The sequence below is a fragment of the Bombus impatiens genome, unplaced genomic scaffold (assembly GCF_000188095.3).
Source record: "Bombus impatiens unplaced genomic scaffold, BIMP_2.2 scf_1162, whole genome shotgun sequence".
In the NCBI taxonomy this organism is placed as follows: domain Eukaryota; kingdom Metazoa; phylum Arthropoda; class Insecta; order Hymenoptera; family Apidae; genus Bombus; species Bombus impatiens.
The window spans coordinates 144,657-163,341 of record NT_177581.1 but is presented as its reverse complement, the minus strand read 5'-3'; the positions used below and the strand labels follow the sequence as shown (position 1 = coordinate 163,341).

General features: G+C 35.1%; 1 protein-coding gene across 1 annotated transcript in view; it reads right to left on the bottom strand.

The window, feature by feature from the left end:
* LOC100742199 (diuretic hormone 44) overlaps positions 1 to 17,188 on the bottom strand; it is a 79,008-nt gene extending 61,820 nt beyond the window's left edge. Inside the window, exon 1 of the mRNA XM_003493497.4 lies at positions 16,807 to 17,188. The gene's annotated coding sequence lies outside the window, so the exon portion shown is untranslated. The remainder of the gene's footprint in view (positions 1 to 16,806) is intronic.
* Positions 17,189 to 18,685: the final 1,497 nt, after the last annotated feature.

The following is an 18,685-nucleotide window of genomic DNA, read 5'->3' as shown; positions in this document are numbered from 1 at the left end:
GAGTTAATGGCCCTGAAAAAGCTGTCAAAATCATCTTCACAGGATTTTTTTATTTATTTACCACCAAATGCAAACCATTTAAATCCCTTTCAGTAATTTTTCTTATGCCCCTGACAGTAGCTGAAATATTATTTGTTATTATCATTATTATTATCATCATTCTTCTTCTTCTTCTTTCATTCTTTAATGTCGCATCAACAATACAGTCACTAGCGATGGTATATTTCCTGTCTCTAGATTTCATCCCATAGAGCTGCTGATTTTACGAATCTCAAGACTTTTTTCCTGCTTTGTTCCGTACCTAATATGTACTTCTTTGAGTATTTTGCGTTATAATTATTCTTTTGTTAGGCCATCGCCATTTACAAGCTCAGGTAATAAGCCGGTTACGAACATAAGTAAGAAAGTTAATTCGATAATATTACAAAAGTACAGGAGTAGATATACAAGCAACGATCTTCCTTTGATATAGCGCTGATTTGTCAGTACAGACTGGTTAGTACACTCCGAGTCTTATTCCCATCCTCGAAACAATACGCCCGTTTCCACTCGAAACTCTCGTCAGGATAACAGAGATCAATTTTCGTTCAACTTCTGATGTCGCGAGAGCCATCAAAATTGTCAAGCACAGAGTTTCGACATTGCAAAGTTCAAAGTGCGCCATCCAGCTTAAATGACAAAAGTTTATCATAAAATATATTCGCGATATGAGCCCTTTACAACGCGCGATAGATGTAGTTGCCATTCCAGCGGATTAGATTCAACGACGTAGTGCCACGATTTTTCCACGTTACCGGCTGACGACCAATAAACCTTTAACCCGTTTGCTTAACGGTCAGCCAAATCCCGTGTCGCCTCTCCGTCGTCCGCGACCAACGAAATTTTTACAACCGTAAGTGGTACGCTCGAAAGACAGGTAGCAGCGCGTGTTAACGAATACGTGTCCCAGTGTGTCGTGACATTTTGAAATATTCCTTCGGTCGCGTTATTTGCATGCACGCGAGACGCGGGACTGTGCACTCGTAAAAGCGTCTAAACGTATGGCTTTTGCATGGAAAATTCATAAACACGTCTTGCAAGGTACACGCGGGAATTACAAGTTGCTACGCACGGAATTGATGCGAACGTAGAGGTGTGTACGGGCTAATATTAACGTGGTGTACCGACCTGTCTTGAAAAAATAGCGTGGGCGAGGAAAATATTGCGATTAGAACGAAAATCGAAATTGCCTTAGAAATTTCATCTTTCAGAAAATTGAGTTTGCAAAGTAGTGAAGTAAACGAGTTAGGTCGCGTGTGAAAGCAAGGAGAAAATGTCAAGTAAAATTTTATCGTTTGGCTTGACTCGCACGATTTAACTGGTGTTATATCACTGAGATTAGGATGCTGAAAAAATGCTCAGTTTTGCACCTTCTTGCGAACGAAAATTTATTACTCGAGCGTCTCTCGAGGAACAAAAGACGTTACTTGGCATTTATCCGACGCGTGATCGGAAAGTTGGAAAAAATGAGCGCAAACATGTGAGATACATTGGTGTTACGCTTGTCTATTATAACTTGTCACTTGTCGATTCGTTAATATCATCAGATGGTAGATAATTACGCGAACGGTATTATTTAATATTCTTATTATATTTGCTGTTGTTTAATTCTAAATTTCTTGTTTACACGAATTTCGATTTGGATTCAGTCGACACGATCTCTAACTTATAACATTCCTCTTGTAACTCTTGCAAATAGTTTTTACAAATCTTTGAATTGCAATTCTTCGTAAATGCAAGATCATCGTTCGATCAATTCAAAAATAGTTGATTTCTGACTTGATAATTTAGTGTTAAAATATTGGTACGTTTCGTTCATTTTTCATTAAATTGAAAAAAACATTTAAAAATATTTGAAGAAGGTGTGAAAAATTTTGTTTACCGAAACGAGAGCAGGATGAAGATATAAAAATTCGAGAATCGCGGTAGAATTAAACTAATTGATGAGCTGCTGACCAATTTTTTTTTAATTTTTCATGTCAAATTTTCTTGCTTTTTAAACGATAAGGAGTAATCAATATCATAAAACAATGATCTATATCTTAACTTATTACGAAAAAATTTGCAATAAATACTTTTATCCTGATCTCTACGACTTCATCGTTTATGGAAATAATGTCATATTATTCTATATCAGTCTCAACATTCATACGACATACTAATATCGTATCATTACGTCGTGGAAAAGTTATAAATCATGAAGATGTAAATGTCGAGATAAAAGAATTTACTAAACTTTTTCGTGATTTATATTCAAGAATCAGGAATTTACAGATACACTTACAAGAATCATATAGAATGTAAAGGAAAATGAGCAAATGTGAAACGGTGCCATTTTTTGTAAACCTGACAAACAAATATCTGTTAAACGGTTAATAGGCTGTCATTTACTCTGACAACCGTTTATTTCGCTAAGAACTTTTTTCTTGCTTGAATATGCGGATTCTGGACGCATGATAAATGTGCTAGTGCAGAGTTTGACACTTGCATGTAGATTATTGCGAGTGGCTATTTATTTCATTAATTCTTTAGAAATGTGATTTTATAGCCAAAGTGTCTTAATCGATAAGAACGATAAAGCTACTTTTTCTTCGTTCCCATATCGTATCTAATGTCAGTGTTCCATATTTGGCTACCTATTGCGTATTATAAGATAATTCCTAATAAAATCAAATTGTTTACAAAAGTAAACAAATACAAAAAATAACGTTAATTCAGTATCGAAAATTGTTCGCTACGCTAGAAATGCAAGACCGCTCTGAAATCGTGGAATTGTTCGAACGAAGTTACAACGATCATTTAGAAAAATTGGAGCGTATCAAGAGGAAATTAGAAATGCCGGAGTATTCTTTCGTTTTTCTGAAGAGAGGCAAACACGAGGAAAAGTGATTTTCCTTGCGAGCCCTTCAATTTATTATCGAACCTTATGGAACCAAGGGGTGTCCTAATATTTACGAATACCAGTGTACACATTGACAAACCAATAAGTAGCGAAGTTAACCTCGACGACGTTACTATTATTGCGCCAACCACTTTCTACGTTCAAACATACATTACGAAATGAAAAGTTGCGCTTGTGCGGTAGCTAAAAGCGTAGCCAGGTGTAGCCGAGCACGAAAAAATTTCCTCGCGATTTCGATGCGTTCCTACGTAATCGGAAATGGAGTTCACGCGGTAATCGCGCGAACTCGACTCGTGTACGATCATTAAATAGCTTTCAGTGGTCGATAAGAATGAACTCGAATCTTCGTTTGAATGCGCTGCCACTTTCTACCGCCTCTTTTCTCCGCGGTTATCGCTTTTGTGAAGGTTGCTTGGCTGAAAGGGGCAGGGGAATTTTTGAGGGAAATTGTTCACACCCTTTACGATCTTAAGCAACGAATCTTCAAGGAGATCTTAATTCTTCAGAAGGTATTTGATAACGTCTCCGATGAATAATTCATTTAGTACTCTGCATTGTAACGAGATCTACTCGTTACTTTGCATAATGTACAATAAAAGCTGGATTTAAATTTACGCGGTTGAAAGATAAGCACTAAATTCTAAAGGAATTTAGTCATCTGGCAGTTGTTTTAATGTGTCGCTTTCTGGATTTATCAGAGTAAGTATTTCAGGGTTCTCTTGCATGATAATTTACTAAGATGTAATTAGATTGCAGACTTTTATGCATTTAAATGAAAGGAAATTTGAACACGTAGAAATGCGTATAATACGTCAAAATATACGAAATATCCAAGCTACTTGTAATATTTATGTAATAAGCAAACCAATTTCTAGGTTCAATTTTGTATTATTATATATTCCGAAAGATACAAATTTCCGTGAGTATCCGCAGTCTAGCAATAAAAATTAATTAGTTGACAAATGATAGATCGTAGATTATAGATCTTTTTTATACATTTTTTAATAATTGTACAATTTTACGTTAAATAGGATAACTGGATGATACTTAATCTACAAAATTTACCTGCAGAATTTTTTCAATGTCACTATCAACTTTCTTTCCATCGTGTAAGATCGCTACTGATAGATGAAGTTCAATTATGCAGGAGGAACCACGTAATATTTTGTTTACACTGTTTCTTTCATTAATGATTGATTAGAGTGCAGTATAGCGCTCAATCGAGAACCTTGATTGTCCGAGCTAATTATCACGCATGCTGAAACTTTGTTCTCATAGTTCCCATTTCTTTCATTCAAATCCTTTACTCTTTCTAACTATTTTACAAATATTAATATTAGACACACAGGAACGACAGGTTTTTGAATAAGGATTTAACGATCTCTGTTTATTTCTACTCTCATTTTCCTCTTTCTCGCGCACACTTATTCTTAATTTTCCCACTAATCAACATTCCGATAATCGATCCTTCCATTAATCAAGGTTGCATTGTAGCAGAAATATTTTCCCAGTAATTAGAGCATTTGCAACCTCGATAAAAATTTATTTCCGATTACATGAATATATCTAGCAGATGCTGTGGCTGGCAAAAGTACTGGCACAGAAAATAACATTTCAAAACGTTTCGTGTAACGCATGTAAATATAATAATATACAGGGTGGTTGGTAACTGGTGGTACAAGCGGAAAGGGTGTGATTCTACGCGAAATATAGAATATATAGAAAATATAGAATAAAAATTAAAAAAAAATTTTTTTTTAATTTTTCCATCGAGACAACGATCTACAGTGAGATCCGTTATAACGAGACGTGATAAAGTGCACGCGTACCGAGCGAAAATTCAAAGTCGATTTTCTCGAAAACAAAGCCTCAAACGAAAAATTTTTATTCTATATTTTCGACTTCTTTTTTCGCGTAGAATCACCCCCTTTCCGCTTGTACCACCAGTTACCAACCATCCTGTATAAAATATAATAAAAAATACTGCGATAAGCGTTCGAATACGTTCACGAACCACTGTCATTTCATCAATTTCCTCTACTCTTTGTTTCGTCTAGTTGACCGATCCCACAAATAAAAGCAGCTCGAATATTGCGGCCCAATTTCTTCTCGACACCGTGTGCGAAACGTTGACCCAGTCACGTGGCACGCAGTAATCTTTCTTTTTCCGAGTTCTTCAACTCGTTATCGAGAGCTGCTGTCCCGACCTTCAATCATAGTTGTCGTTTCGTATTGAACTGCACGGTTTTATCGCAGAGAGCAATGCCGCGACTGAAAATTACAACGGGCCGCGGCGACCAAGTGCGTTTCCACGACGAACACCACGATAACGATTTCAGCTCTTCGGCGCCGGTCACCGCGATAACCGAGCGATTTTTGCCAGTAGCCGCGTAATTGCTTCTAATTTTACGCGGATTTATCGACGATCGTTGTCGCCGCGATTCTTTCTCTGCTCATTGAACGCGAATCTGCAGACACGCTGCGTGATTTATACTTTACACGTCCAACGTAATGATAAATTCCCAGACACGGAACGCGCGATCGCCTCTCGCAAGACTAATTACCGGCCTATCTCGAGAACCAGTTAGCCGATCGTAACATGGCTATTCCTATTCCATTATTAAGCATAATAACTGGTAGCTCGATAACGTTTCTCTCTTCTGTCTGGCTGTTACCGGCGCGCGCTACACGCGTATCGCCCAAATTATTAATCGTCTACTCGTTTCGTGATCTATTTGCGAGCTAGAATTCCAGAATCGCTGAAACCTGTTTGATTTTCAGCGTAGCTTCGCGCTTTAACTTAGGCGCAACGTTTCCATCTTTGTTTATGTTTTGCTATTTCTGGATTTCTTTTTTTTTGTTTTTTTGTACCATTTATATTTTAATGTTTGTGGATATTAATATTATTCGTATTCTAATATTTTGAACGCTAAAGCTCGATAATGCGTTATTATCGGTTATGATGTTAGCAGGTGTCACTGGATATCGGTTGTTATTGGTAATAATGTTACTGGAAGTGGCGGTTTGCCCTTAAAAGCCCTCGCTTTATTATCGCCGATATTAAATTTATATATATTTATCTGGAAACCGTCATTTTCTCGTTTGCAATACAATACCGATCGATAGAGTTTTATATAATAATTACCCTTATTAATGATATTACTTTTTCAAACCGTATTGATCTTTTCTATTAGGTCGTCCGAAAAGTTTCTTTCGTTTTATAAGGAAATGGATTCACAATATTTTCTGTTTTAATAATGACAATTTTATATAATAATAATTTTAATAATTAATTTTAATAATAATAATAAAATAATAATTTTATCGAATTACGTATGATCCATTTTATTTTATCAAAATAAAGATCACAACGTTCGACAGATTAGGTTTCATGTTTGTATAAAGATGCGTCGTTGTAAAAGACGTGTCTGGAAGAGAAAGACACTTTCCGGACAACCTAATACTTTCGTTGCTACAGCCGCACCGTTGTAGATTCTTACGAGCCACTGGTTACTAGATATCATTGGATAATATTAACGAACGGTATCGCTTGCACCTGCTTCCTTTTGTTATATTTTTCAGTTACGTTCGCTGGAACCTAAATTATTAACCATCTAACTGTTTCGTATTTTATTTACTGGTTAGAATTTCGAAATAAATGTGCAAAATCTATTTAAATTGGATCCCAGTTTTACGTTTCAATTTACACGTAACGTTTCGATATTTCTTATTGATTCTACCGCGATATTTTGGAATCTGTGCATTATTTATATTTCGACATTTTTAAATTTTCATGTTACAACTTGATGATACATTCTTTGTTACTGTTGACATCGTTACATATTACCAAATGTTATTAGTGTTTCTACAGTTAAATTTCTACAGTTATTAAAGAACTTTCATCAATATATTATTTGCGTTTTGTAAAATTTGTTCGAATTGGTTCGAAACCAATCTGAAAACGTACGTAGAAATTGTAAATCGTTTGCTGCAAATAGCTTGTAAAAAATTGTATACGAATGGTATAGGAAAATAAAAAATGAATCGTTTTGAATATATAAAAGCGTAGATATCTCGGTGATAAATATTTTAAAGCTTATATTTTCTGATTTGTCACAAATTTTGCTGATATAGTCATGATAGCGATCACGATACTAATGAAGTTTAAAAAACTTTCGTATAACGTGTGTTTAAAAATTTCTGTTTTCGACACGATTTTTGATGCTTTCTATCGAAATTGTTTTTCAGTTTGGATTAACGAACACTTTTTACGTTTGCGCTACGGATCAATTAAAAAAATTGCACTTTGTTTACGCTAAAAATTGCACATTGTGTTTACTAAAGCGAGCTTGCACACGATAGTAGGAAAAAGAGAAATTTTCAGAAGTTGATCCACTGTTGTTGTAAAATAACTTAAAAAGTCACAAGAATGCATGAAAAAGAGCGAAAAATCCAATACGAATAACAATAGTGGCAATGCTATTCCACGATATTCGCTACAACCTGCTGCAAACGAAAAACTAAACCACAGCGCTGTACTTGTTGCATCAAAGGAATTAAAATTTCATCGAACAATATACCAATCAAAGGAACAAAGGATACGTTCGAAAAAGAACTAGAGGAACGCGTGTTAATTTCCAAAAATCCGGTGAATATACAAGAAAGTTAAAGGTAAATGGACAAATGTGACAAATATTTTCAAGCAAAATTTAAAACGTTGTACACGATTGCTCTTCCACGAGAAGATATTTCGTTCCTTTTTTTATACATTTCCTTTTTATACAGTTTATTGTAAGTATCATATTTAAAATAACTGCGAAAAAGATTCTCTTCATTCTGAATTCACTGGATAACACAAACTGTACCTTTAATGCTTCCACGTTTTACCCTTATCATAAATCCCGCACAGCTTTATTATAGCCGTTACAATACGTTATACAATACGTTACTCAAACTTGTCATGAACAGTTGTTTTATTTTAGCTTTCGCGATAAAGATCACGCAAGAAGTTTCACGCAATTACCTGGTGCTTGCAAAAATAATACCAGAATAGCGTATCGTACGAATAAAATCTATATAATATCTATATCTATTTAAGCATATAACGATATTAGCTATATATTCTATATATATAGAAATTGCAATATCGTTATAGTGCAATGGCAAGTGATATAATACATTGACAAGTACATTGCCAATTACATTTATTGGGAAACTAACACAAAGTTGAGTGAAATGTCGAAACTAAATTCTTTTGTTCAGTGTTCTTGATAGTATGCTGTGTTTTGTGTTCACGAAATGTCAGAACGAAGTGCCACGTGTTATCAAAAATACCATCGAAATCTGAGGAACCACAAATATTTTATCCAAAAGACATCGTGAAAGTTCAAAAAAATTTCTTTATTCGATTGTGAAAAAAAAAAATATCGAAAAAATCGAACCGAGATACCGTCCTTCTTTTCCGAAATCAACAATTTGTTAATTGTTAGCACGTTAATTTTACGCGAACTGCAGTGGTTAGAAAAAGTATTTACACGTTATATTATAACATATTGTATCGTAACATTTAATATATCAAGCCCTTGATGTGCGATTTAATTGAGATTAATTATTACCATTATTTATTTAAATTATAGTCAGCCAGGCGAGTCAGATTCGGACTTGTTTGAAGCCAAAGGATTAATGTAGTAGTCGAATGTATAATTATATTTAATATTTATATATTATAACGTATCATAACATTCACATATTATCTAATTAATTATGTCCAAGTTTATTAAATCCCATATCATTAGATGCCAGTGTACCTAATTTCATATGGCTCCAAAAATTTGATAATACGAAAATATGTATATGTATATGTAGAGCCTGATAAAAAAGTCAAATACAATCCACCGAGGTCAAAGATGAAGCTGATTTTCAACATGAACAGAGTATTTATATCTGACGATGAAGAAACGCCACTTAATGTTAGTCAATTCGGTGTATTTGTCCTCTTTTTTTTACATCAATAAACCACGAGTCGAATTTAACTTAAATTTGTTTAATTAGAAGACGATTAAAAATTATTTTTATACTCACCCATGACCCCAGTATTTGCTTTTCGTCTGGAAACATTCAGAAAAATCATTTTAATCGCTTCTCCTGATTCTCCCAAAATTTCGCTTAAGGATGCTTTCCGCTCATCTTCATCTCGTGATTAATCTTCCTCGGCGTCTCTCCTCTTTGTACAGGCTATTTCATAACACGTGGCAGCCGCTTCAGGCAACACAAAAACAATGAACAAAATTCATATCACAAATACGCGTCTTATCTGACCCTGCTTCAAACTTATGGCCACTTTTGTGTTTCGATAACGCGCAACTTCTTATCTTCACGGAAGATGCTCCAAACGACCATTACAAGAATTTCGCAAAGAATTTTGCAAAAATTTCATTGTGCATGGAATGATGTTCTAGCCATTTCGAACACCTTCAATGAAGATAAGTTGTCGGGTTATTGTAACGCAAAAGTGTCTGTAACTTTGAAACAACGTCAAACACGACACATATTCGCACGAACATTTTCCATCTTTCCATTTTTGTATCCTTTGCTCACTCCCGATATCGTTGGTCCCACGTGTTATGAAACAGCCTGTATAAGTCTCTTTCAAGTGTTCAGTTCCACGCTTATATATCAAACAGGTGGAAAAAAATTCATCAAAAAGTAAGAACAGGTGCGAGCACTTTTTCCAGCCATTGTACTTACAAACGGAACGATTGGTGTGAATTTAACGACAGCCCGTTGACCCAGGACGCAATATTAATGAAAGCGTTTAATCTAGTTTACGGCAATACAGATAGCGATAATTTTGTTAAGGCAAGAGCTGTCAACGGCTCGCCATTGTCGACGCGAAACAATCGGCGATATTCTATAGCCGATCTCGAGAAGCGTTTCCGATGGAAAATCGATGGCTGACGTACCGTTCGAAACTTTCGACGGGTTCTCGATTGCCGGCGATCAACCGGATTGAGATACGAAAGAAATTGAATTAACGATCAGCCGATCGGATGCGCGGCGCCGGAAACGCTGCACTGAGAGGCTTAAAACGAATATATAGGAATATATATAGTCTATATATAGCCGACTCATCGCGTCGCGTTCAAAACTTTCAATCAAGTTCAACGAAAGGAAGCTTGTAATTCGTGAGCGGAACTGCAAGATCGAAATGCACCGTCCCCAGAGCCATATCGCTGCGCTTCCAGGAAGAAGACAGAACGACGCAACTCGAGGGAGGAAAGCTCGAGTTTGCCCGCATCTTTACCTTTACGTTCGTCCGAAGAATCTCTTAATTTCCGGTTGACGTATTACGTCGAACAGAGTTGAATTTCCAATTACGCGCTCCGAATCGCGGTGCAAGTATAGCGTAAGTTTTTCCGCTTGAATACCCCGTCGTTTCATTTGCTTCTCCTCCGTTCGTTTTTTAAATACCCGAGCGTAACAGGAGCCTCGAAATTGAAGTTTCACCCTCAACCAGCCAGGAGATGAATTTGATTTGTAGATTGGAAGAGAACGATAATTGTTTTTCATATGGTCGCTGACGGTAGATTTAGCGAAGTTCTGAACACGACGAGTTCTGAACTCGTTGTGGCATATTAAGAGCTCCAGCAGATCGATAGTTATGTGTATCCCTTGGACGAGGAACAAGGGGACAGGGATGAAAGAAGAATACCTGATCCTTGTAAATCCTTAACGCTTTTCTTCCAACTTTGCTTTTATGACCGACAGAAATAACATAAGATAGCCATTGCTGCTCTGACACGTAAGAAATTCTATCTGGTTGATCGTTTTGTTGCCTGAATAGAGCAATTTTAGTACACGAGAGACGTTTATCCCTGGTTTAACGGTGTATACGCGATGTAATAAAAATGGAGCTTTTGCACCAAATGCACTGCGTTTTATTTTAATCTGCTCGAGTAAAGTGAAAGGTACAATGTTAGGCCGCGTTCTAAAACCTTACAAATCTTCTAAAACGAATAACGTTATGTCGTTTCATAAATTATCGCCTTTTGAGTGTTTCAGACAATGGATTACGACAGTGGTTTTATAGGAAAAAAAGAAATATTGGGTTGGCAACTAAGTGATTGCGGATTTTGTCATTACCACCTAATGTCCAAAGTGTCCAGACATTTCTAACTAATTATGTGTCAGTAATTGATCGGTTACATATTTTCCTCGCCATTTCTTTGTCATTACCACCTAATGACAAATTCCGCAATCACTAGTTGCCAACCCAATAAAGAAGTTAATGGAGAAATGACCAGGAATATATGTAACGGATCAATTACTGACACGTAATTAGTTAGAAATGTCTGGACACTTTGGTCAGACGCTGCAGATTTACAGCATGTAAATTTAACCAAAGTGTAGAAATTAATGATAAATTAGTAACTGTAAGAAACGCTACGAATGGTTGGAATGTAGAAACGAAACGATCAATATTATCATTAAATATATTCGGATATTATCGATAATGCCAATGTTTGTGTACTTTCAATACATAAATATGTATTTGTAGAAATGTATGTATAGTAAATAGTTATATTTGTATGCAACATAGTCCTTTGGAGTTTAGATTTCATTTCCTAGGATCAGTTTTATTATTGCATATTGCCTTCCAAAAATCTATTTGATCAGATTAAATTACTTTAATTAAATGAATTAATTATAATACACTTTCAAACGTAATTATGGTGATTCTGAAGAATAAGATCATTGCAATTTGATTCATCTGCAATTTCTCACGAGAAATTTTATTATACTGATTCATCGTATCATAGCAATAATTGAGAATAGTAGCAAGTAGAAATTATTAACCTTCGATGTTTAAAGGTGATATGTATTTACACGAACAATAACCTGTTGAAGTGTGATAAACTTATTTTTCTGATATTTTCTTAACACGATCATACTAACTCACGTTTAAAGAAATGTTTATAAAAACACTGATAAAAGTTTTTGTAAAATTGTGCACCCATTTAAAAAAATATACGAAATATCCCACGTTATACGAAATTTTTCATGCCATGTAGATGTAAAAAGTGAGAACTACATCTTTTTATCCAATTTTTAACTATCTTATTCTAAATATTCATAAAAGTGACAATATAAAAACAAAAAACAAAACGTACGAAATAGTCCCTACACACAATATTTCCTACACTAAATCAAGAGTTTACCTAAAAGCTATCGTTAACTGTTTCGTTATAAACATTCGCAAAAGCATTTTCTTATTTGAAAAACATTTTATACCATATTTTTAATACTAAACCAAAAACAGTATAAGCATATCATTGGTAGGGTGTAAAAAAAATATAAATAAAAGCTACGCTTTTTCCACTTTTAGAAGGCGTCATCGTCGAAGTCGTATCTCGATAGAAAGACCACTCATGCAGGAAAAATGATATTTTTATTTCGTCATTCGGATTCATCCGTATGTCACAGATCTTTGAATTGACATTTAAATGGGGCAACGAATCAACGTAAAATAACAGAGCTGCGTGCACGCGTCAAGCAACGCACGAAGGCGGCACGAATAGTTTCGCGGTGCAATATGGAGGAAATCCAATATCCTCGATACCCACAGGAATCAAAGCTAGGTCCCTAGTCCCGTCGGGTCTAAATGCAATCGCAAAAAGAAAGAAGGAATCGCGACTATTTATGATAAACACGGTTTATATAATTCTTGTATTTACTTGGGCGAATCGTCTTTCCTTCGATTACTATCAAAACGTAGTCTTACATCGTGATAGAATTTCTAAACTTATTGCACATGAGAATACAGAACGTTCCACGTTGAAAAATTCAATTCTCGTTTAAGTTTAGGACAGATATTAAATTTGTTCAGGACAGATATTAAAAAAAAAAAAAAAAAAGGAGAGAAAAGTCTACGAATAACTAAGGATTTAGCGATAAGAATTTACAGTTCGCTAATATGTTGTCTTTACCGATAAGAAATTATTTACAAAATGGAAAAAAATATGCGTATAGAGATATTTGCAATATTCTAGAAAGTCTTACGTTGTTTCTCGCATACGGTGGCTGGCAAAAGTATTCGTACGTTTATTAAAACATTCTTATATTTATATCGTGTTATGTAAAAAAATTTGAAATTTCATTAGCGCTGTAACGAGACTTTCACGATTATGTTGGCAAAATTTGTAGCCAGTCCGAAAGTATACACGCAAGTTGCAAGATATTTATTACGAGCTTGATATTTAGTACAAAATTGATGTACAGTGTGAATAATCGCTTTAAGTACACAACAAGCGTGAAAAATGATCGCACTGAATACCGCGAGGTTTATTAATATCGCGGATTGCCTGTTTAAACAGTTTTGTGATCTTTGCAAAATGCAGGTACTGATGTAATTTCGCTGTTGTACACTTGTTGCAATCAATAATTAAGAATTTTATATTTCCATTTCTTCTTAACGCATATTTCACTACGTATATTTGTTCCAAATATCTTACAACTACCGTATACATTTCCAGAATCGTTTAAAATTCGATCGATATAGTCACGATAGTCGTCATTACAGCGTTAATGAAACTTCAAAATATTTTGTACAATGCAAATAATATTTCAAAATGTTTCGTATACTGCAAATAATATTTTAAAACGTTCCGAAACAATTATTAATATATCAATAAAAAAATTCTGCTATATGTGTTCGTCGAATACTTTTGTAGTCTCTGCAAAATATATATAGATACTTGTACTTTTCTATTTTTGCAGATTTGCAAAATTGCAATTTTTTGCAATTTTCCAGAACTCTTTTTTGTACATTTTCAGAATCGTTTAAAATTTCGAAACAATATAATCATGATAGTTGTAGCTTACTAATAAAATTTCAAAATGTTTCGTATAATATACGTAATACGTTCATAAAGGATGTCGACGTGTGTATGGATACTTTCAGTTACTGGACAACATCAAAGATAGTAACTGCACTAAATTGTACGAAATAAAACTGTACTAAAATTCGGATATTATGGTGCAATGATTCACTTTGTTGATATTAACAAGTGTACTTTAGTCATTCTATGTCACTTGTACTTTTTTATTTTATTCTAATAGTGCAAATTGTATATCTTGTTTGCGATCTTATTTTTAAAATCTTATCTGTGATCGATTTTCAACGTTTTGCAGTATGTATTTTCTTTACGCCGTGCCGAAAATAATCTGAGGGCTTCGTGTATAATAATTAGGCTACAGATCTTTATGCATTCATAATAAGTTAGATGCACAATGATATGCAAAGTGTACGTAGAATGTAAAAATATATCAAAATTCCAGAATAAATTTCTCGTTGCAATATTTAGAGAACGATACAGAATTTTTACTTATCTTCCAGGCTTTATAAAAATACGAATTTCCACAAAAATCGGCAATTTAACAATAATTTTTATTCTCAATTCGCCATACGAGACTAAAGAATTTTGGAGACTTTAAATATAACGTTAAAGGAAATATCGATATGAATTATGTATAAAATAATATAGATATTACTAAGTTTTTATAAATTATTTTGTTTGTAAATTATAGTAGTTTTTAAATAAATAAAAGCCGATGGAAGAATTGATGAATAAAAAAAACTGAGAACCATAACAAAGTTTAATAAAATTACGATATTGTCGAATTAATAAATAGAAATTCGAATGACTATAATTCTTGTTGTTTGTGCAACAGTTTCTACTCCCGATTGCATAGAAATAGTAGGAAATAAGTTTGAGCAACGAACACGACGTGGTGAAATCATATTTCTATTTAATTAAGTTGTAGGAAATTTTTGTTACCCGAGTACGAACGTTATTGTTATTCTTAGAAAAATTCTACAGCTGCCTACAAATTTATGTAAAAATATACAAAACCAACTGTGCCACGCTATTCTGTAATTTTTCTCACAGTATACAAATCATTAAAAATTATCAACAATTGTCATCATAATTAAGCATGAATAATGAACCGTCGACATACATATATCAATTATTTATTTGCGAACACGGACCTACGTGCATTACGAAGAAAATTTTATCGTTGATTGAAGGACTAACATTTTTTTATTCTTTAACAATTTCCATGGTGTTTTCAACACTGGATTATTCATTCCACGTTTTAAGATATGCCGTGCAAAAATCGTTCCAAATGTGTGACGAATTATATTAGAACATAAATTCAAAAAAATAAAATAATCGTTAAAATACGAAAGTATCGAAACATATGTATTTTTTAATATTTACTTATATTTTAATACACTTTATAACATATTTAATACTATTTTTGTGTAATATTATTTTAAAATATGTAAGTACAAATTAAAATGTACAAAGTAACTAAATAAATCATTAAAATATACATTAATATAATAATATAAGATCTGCTTATTCAACAACCACAACGAACAATAGTAAAAGTGGAAAAATAAAAAGCAGTCTATTTTCCAATTAGTTTCAGCCTACCAATTTCTAATAGAAGAGAAAGCATAATCTCAAACGTGTTACTTCGTGTCGCGTTCAATACACAATTAAACGATCAATAAGCGAAACCTGGAAAATCGCAGGAACGCGAAAAGTCATACCCGTTTCCTACGATTAATGGATGGAACAGCGCATTTCGTTCACTTCGCGACGTACACGTTCAACGAATAGTTTCAGAATTTCCTGAAAAACGGTTAAGAAGAGAAAATTAAAAGCCGAATGCGGCGTTCCGTGGATCATTTTCGGCTTCCGTATTTCATTTTGACAGCGAAGGAATGAGCTAATTAATGTGACGAGTTGGCGGTGCGCGGTATTACCCACGTTGCAGCAAGAATGGTTTATTCCAAACACGCAACGCAACGCGATATCACGCGAATGGTGCACGGTTGATCGTTAACCTCTGACGTTAACTTAACAGGTACGGGAGAAGCGAGACGTTCGTAAGATGCGGAAAACGGATAGTCGAACTATTTCGGTACGCATGATCTTCGCTTGTTTGAAGAATTGCTACGTTAATACGTAAATTGTGACGAAATGTGACGTTTTCGGTGTATGAATCACTGTTTGAGCGTACAGTTTGACCGTGAGCAACAGTGAAGCAAAGTAAATTCTCAAAGGTCAAAAATAATGCGTTTTCGACGAAGCGATTCGGAAGAAAAAAAAGGAAAAGAAGAGAAGAGGAGGAACACGATACCTTCGATACTTTCGCTTTTGCGTTTACCTTATATGCTATCGATTTACTTGACCGCCACGACTCGAAACTGCATAATTGATCGTCGTTCTTTGCAATGTCGTTATCATCGAGAAGGATTAAACGCCTGTATCCCGCGAACACTTCTCTGCCAGTTCAGCCGAACTATAACTTTCCAATCTCTTTAATTCCTTAATCAGCCTTATCAATCTTCTTATTTTCCGCATCTGTCACTTTATTGCCGCACTTATCTGTTCCGTGGAGCGAGACATCGCCAAATCCCCGTTCCAACGAATCACTATCTAACCCTAACCACGCGGAAAGAATAACGTAACTTCGAATGGTATCGTTTGCCCGTAATCTCCTACTAATCTGGAGATCGCGTATCACACTGTAATCTTCAACCCCACGGCGAGGCGTGCGTAATATTCGTAACGTGGTAATTGCTGGAGGACCCGACTAACGAACGCGGCGAAGGACGAGACAGAGATTATGGAGGCAACCACCGCAAAACACTCGTAACCGCAACGAACGACAACACTCACTTCTCCTATCGCGTCTGTCGATTTTCACCGTCCTTGTCCCGCCAAAACGAGCGCCAACCGAGAACACGATAAAGAGAGGCGGATATGAGAAAGATAAAATTGAACGCTTACCTCGAAAATTAGAAAGCGATCGTGCAATTCCTGTCCGATGGGTCCAAGGTCCTCTCGTCACAGATAAAAATCTTCTGCCGGAGACAGAGGCGACGAAGAAGAAAAAGAAGAAGAAGAAAATCGAAGGAATGACTCCAAGTAAACAGGCGTTTTAGTCGACAGCGGCTACGGGGGAGATTTTCGTTTATCGATTTGCTTGATCCTGACAAAGCGAGTTCCGATCCTTTGCAAACAGCCGATAATGTACGATGTTTGCTGCAACGCAGCTCGATTACGATTATACTCGGGTGGAAGATAACCGAACTGTTTCTTCCACGGATAACAGGTGGTACGCAGGAGTTCCTCACCGTGCAGAGTGCTAACGACGTGTGACGTTGAGGGCTCGGTGCGAGAGGGCTTTTATAGCCGACCGTGCCGGCTCGGCTCGACTACGCTCGACACGGCTTGCCATAGAGAGGAGCTGTTGGCCCTACAAACCGATTTGTCCCTTCGCCCGTTTCCACACTCACCTCCCCTATGACCCTTGATCCTCTTCGATCAGGATTAAGGACCCGGTGCTGAAATTAACAGCCGCTCGATGATAATTGACTTGTTAAATGGTCGACGTCTCGCCCACGCGATATTTCCATATTAACATTTCATTTCGATATAATTGTAGCACAATTATAGAAACAATCGACCGCTAGATATTTACGTATTTATGGCAAATCTAACGTTATGAGAATGTGGAAAACACGCGTACTTAGACTGATTGTATCATAGTGAAAAAGTATCTGTAAGTGAGCATTCCTTTTTTGCAATGAAACGCTTTTTTATTAGGTTCTATTGTTTCACTCGTGCAGCGTCAAATTTCTCCGATCGTACGGAAATATTGTTAAACAATAGAGAATTTATTATAGCTGCATGAATTTATTATATAGCATCTAATTAAGTATAAGGTGCAACGATAAGTAGAGTGGTGGAGAGACGCTTTTTGCAGTCACTGTAATGTGCAAAGTAAGCGTGCAAAGTATTCAAAATATATTATCGATTGCAACGTGACATCTAACGAGTCAGACAAATTTTTGCTTTGGTTCTTTTTCTTCGATTGCGTTCATAGAAATGTAAATTCGCGTAAACACTCGCTGTCTAGCAATTGTAATTAAGCTTTGTAGTTCTTAACTTCCCAATTTTTATTAAGATCAGAATAATTGCTTCTATCAATTTTTGCATTTATTCTTATTTCAAGTTTTTACGTGAAAGTCGATGCACAATCAATCGGATTAATATTCGGACACAGCACAATCTCTGTGTTTGTTGTTTCGTATACAAAAAGGGTGATTTAAATATCGCGTTGCTTATTCTACGAGAATGTTGTAACTCGAAAATGCGTAAACAATTCCTTCCTAATAATAACAATTAATTGTATAATTCGTTTTAACGAAAAGGATATTGTCTTTGTTTCTTAAATTCCATGTGGACTTTTACTTTTCTTCTAATATTTCTATGATTAATAGCAATAATTTAGCAATTTCATAATAACTTCTACCCTTTTTCCACGATAAGTCCGAAATTGTCTTTTACCAAAACCAGTATTCTTTCCTTTTCTCGACGTGTTAAATTTCTTGGTACAATATAAAGATATTGAAGCCAATTTCTCTTCTGCCGTTAATTATACTAAATAATTATACGAAATAAATCTATTTCATAGCGCATATTGTTTTCAAGAATCGCTAGATTGACGAACGTGGACAAGTGTTCGAATATTAGTGTTACGTGAAAATAGGACAACTCTTTGTTAAAAATCTTTTGTAAAATTAAATATTATTGCTATGAAGAAATTGTTTACGTATCTTCTTTCTTACAGAAAGTAACAAATACAGAGATGGTGCTGCATTTG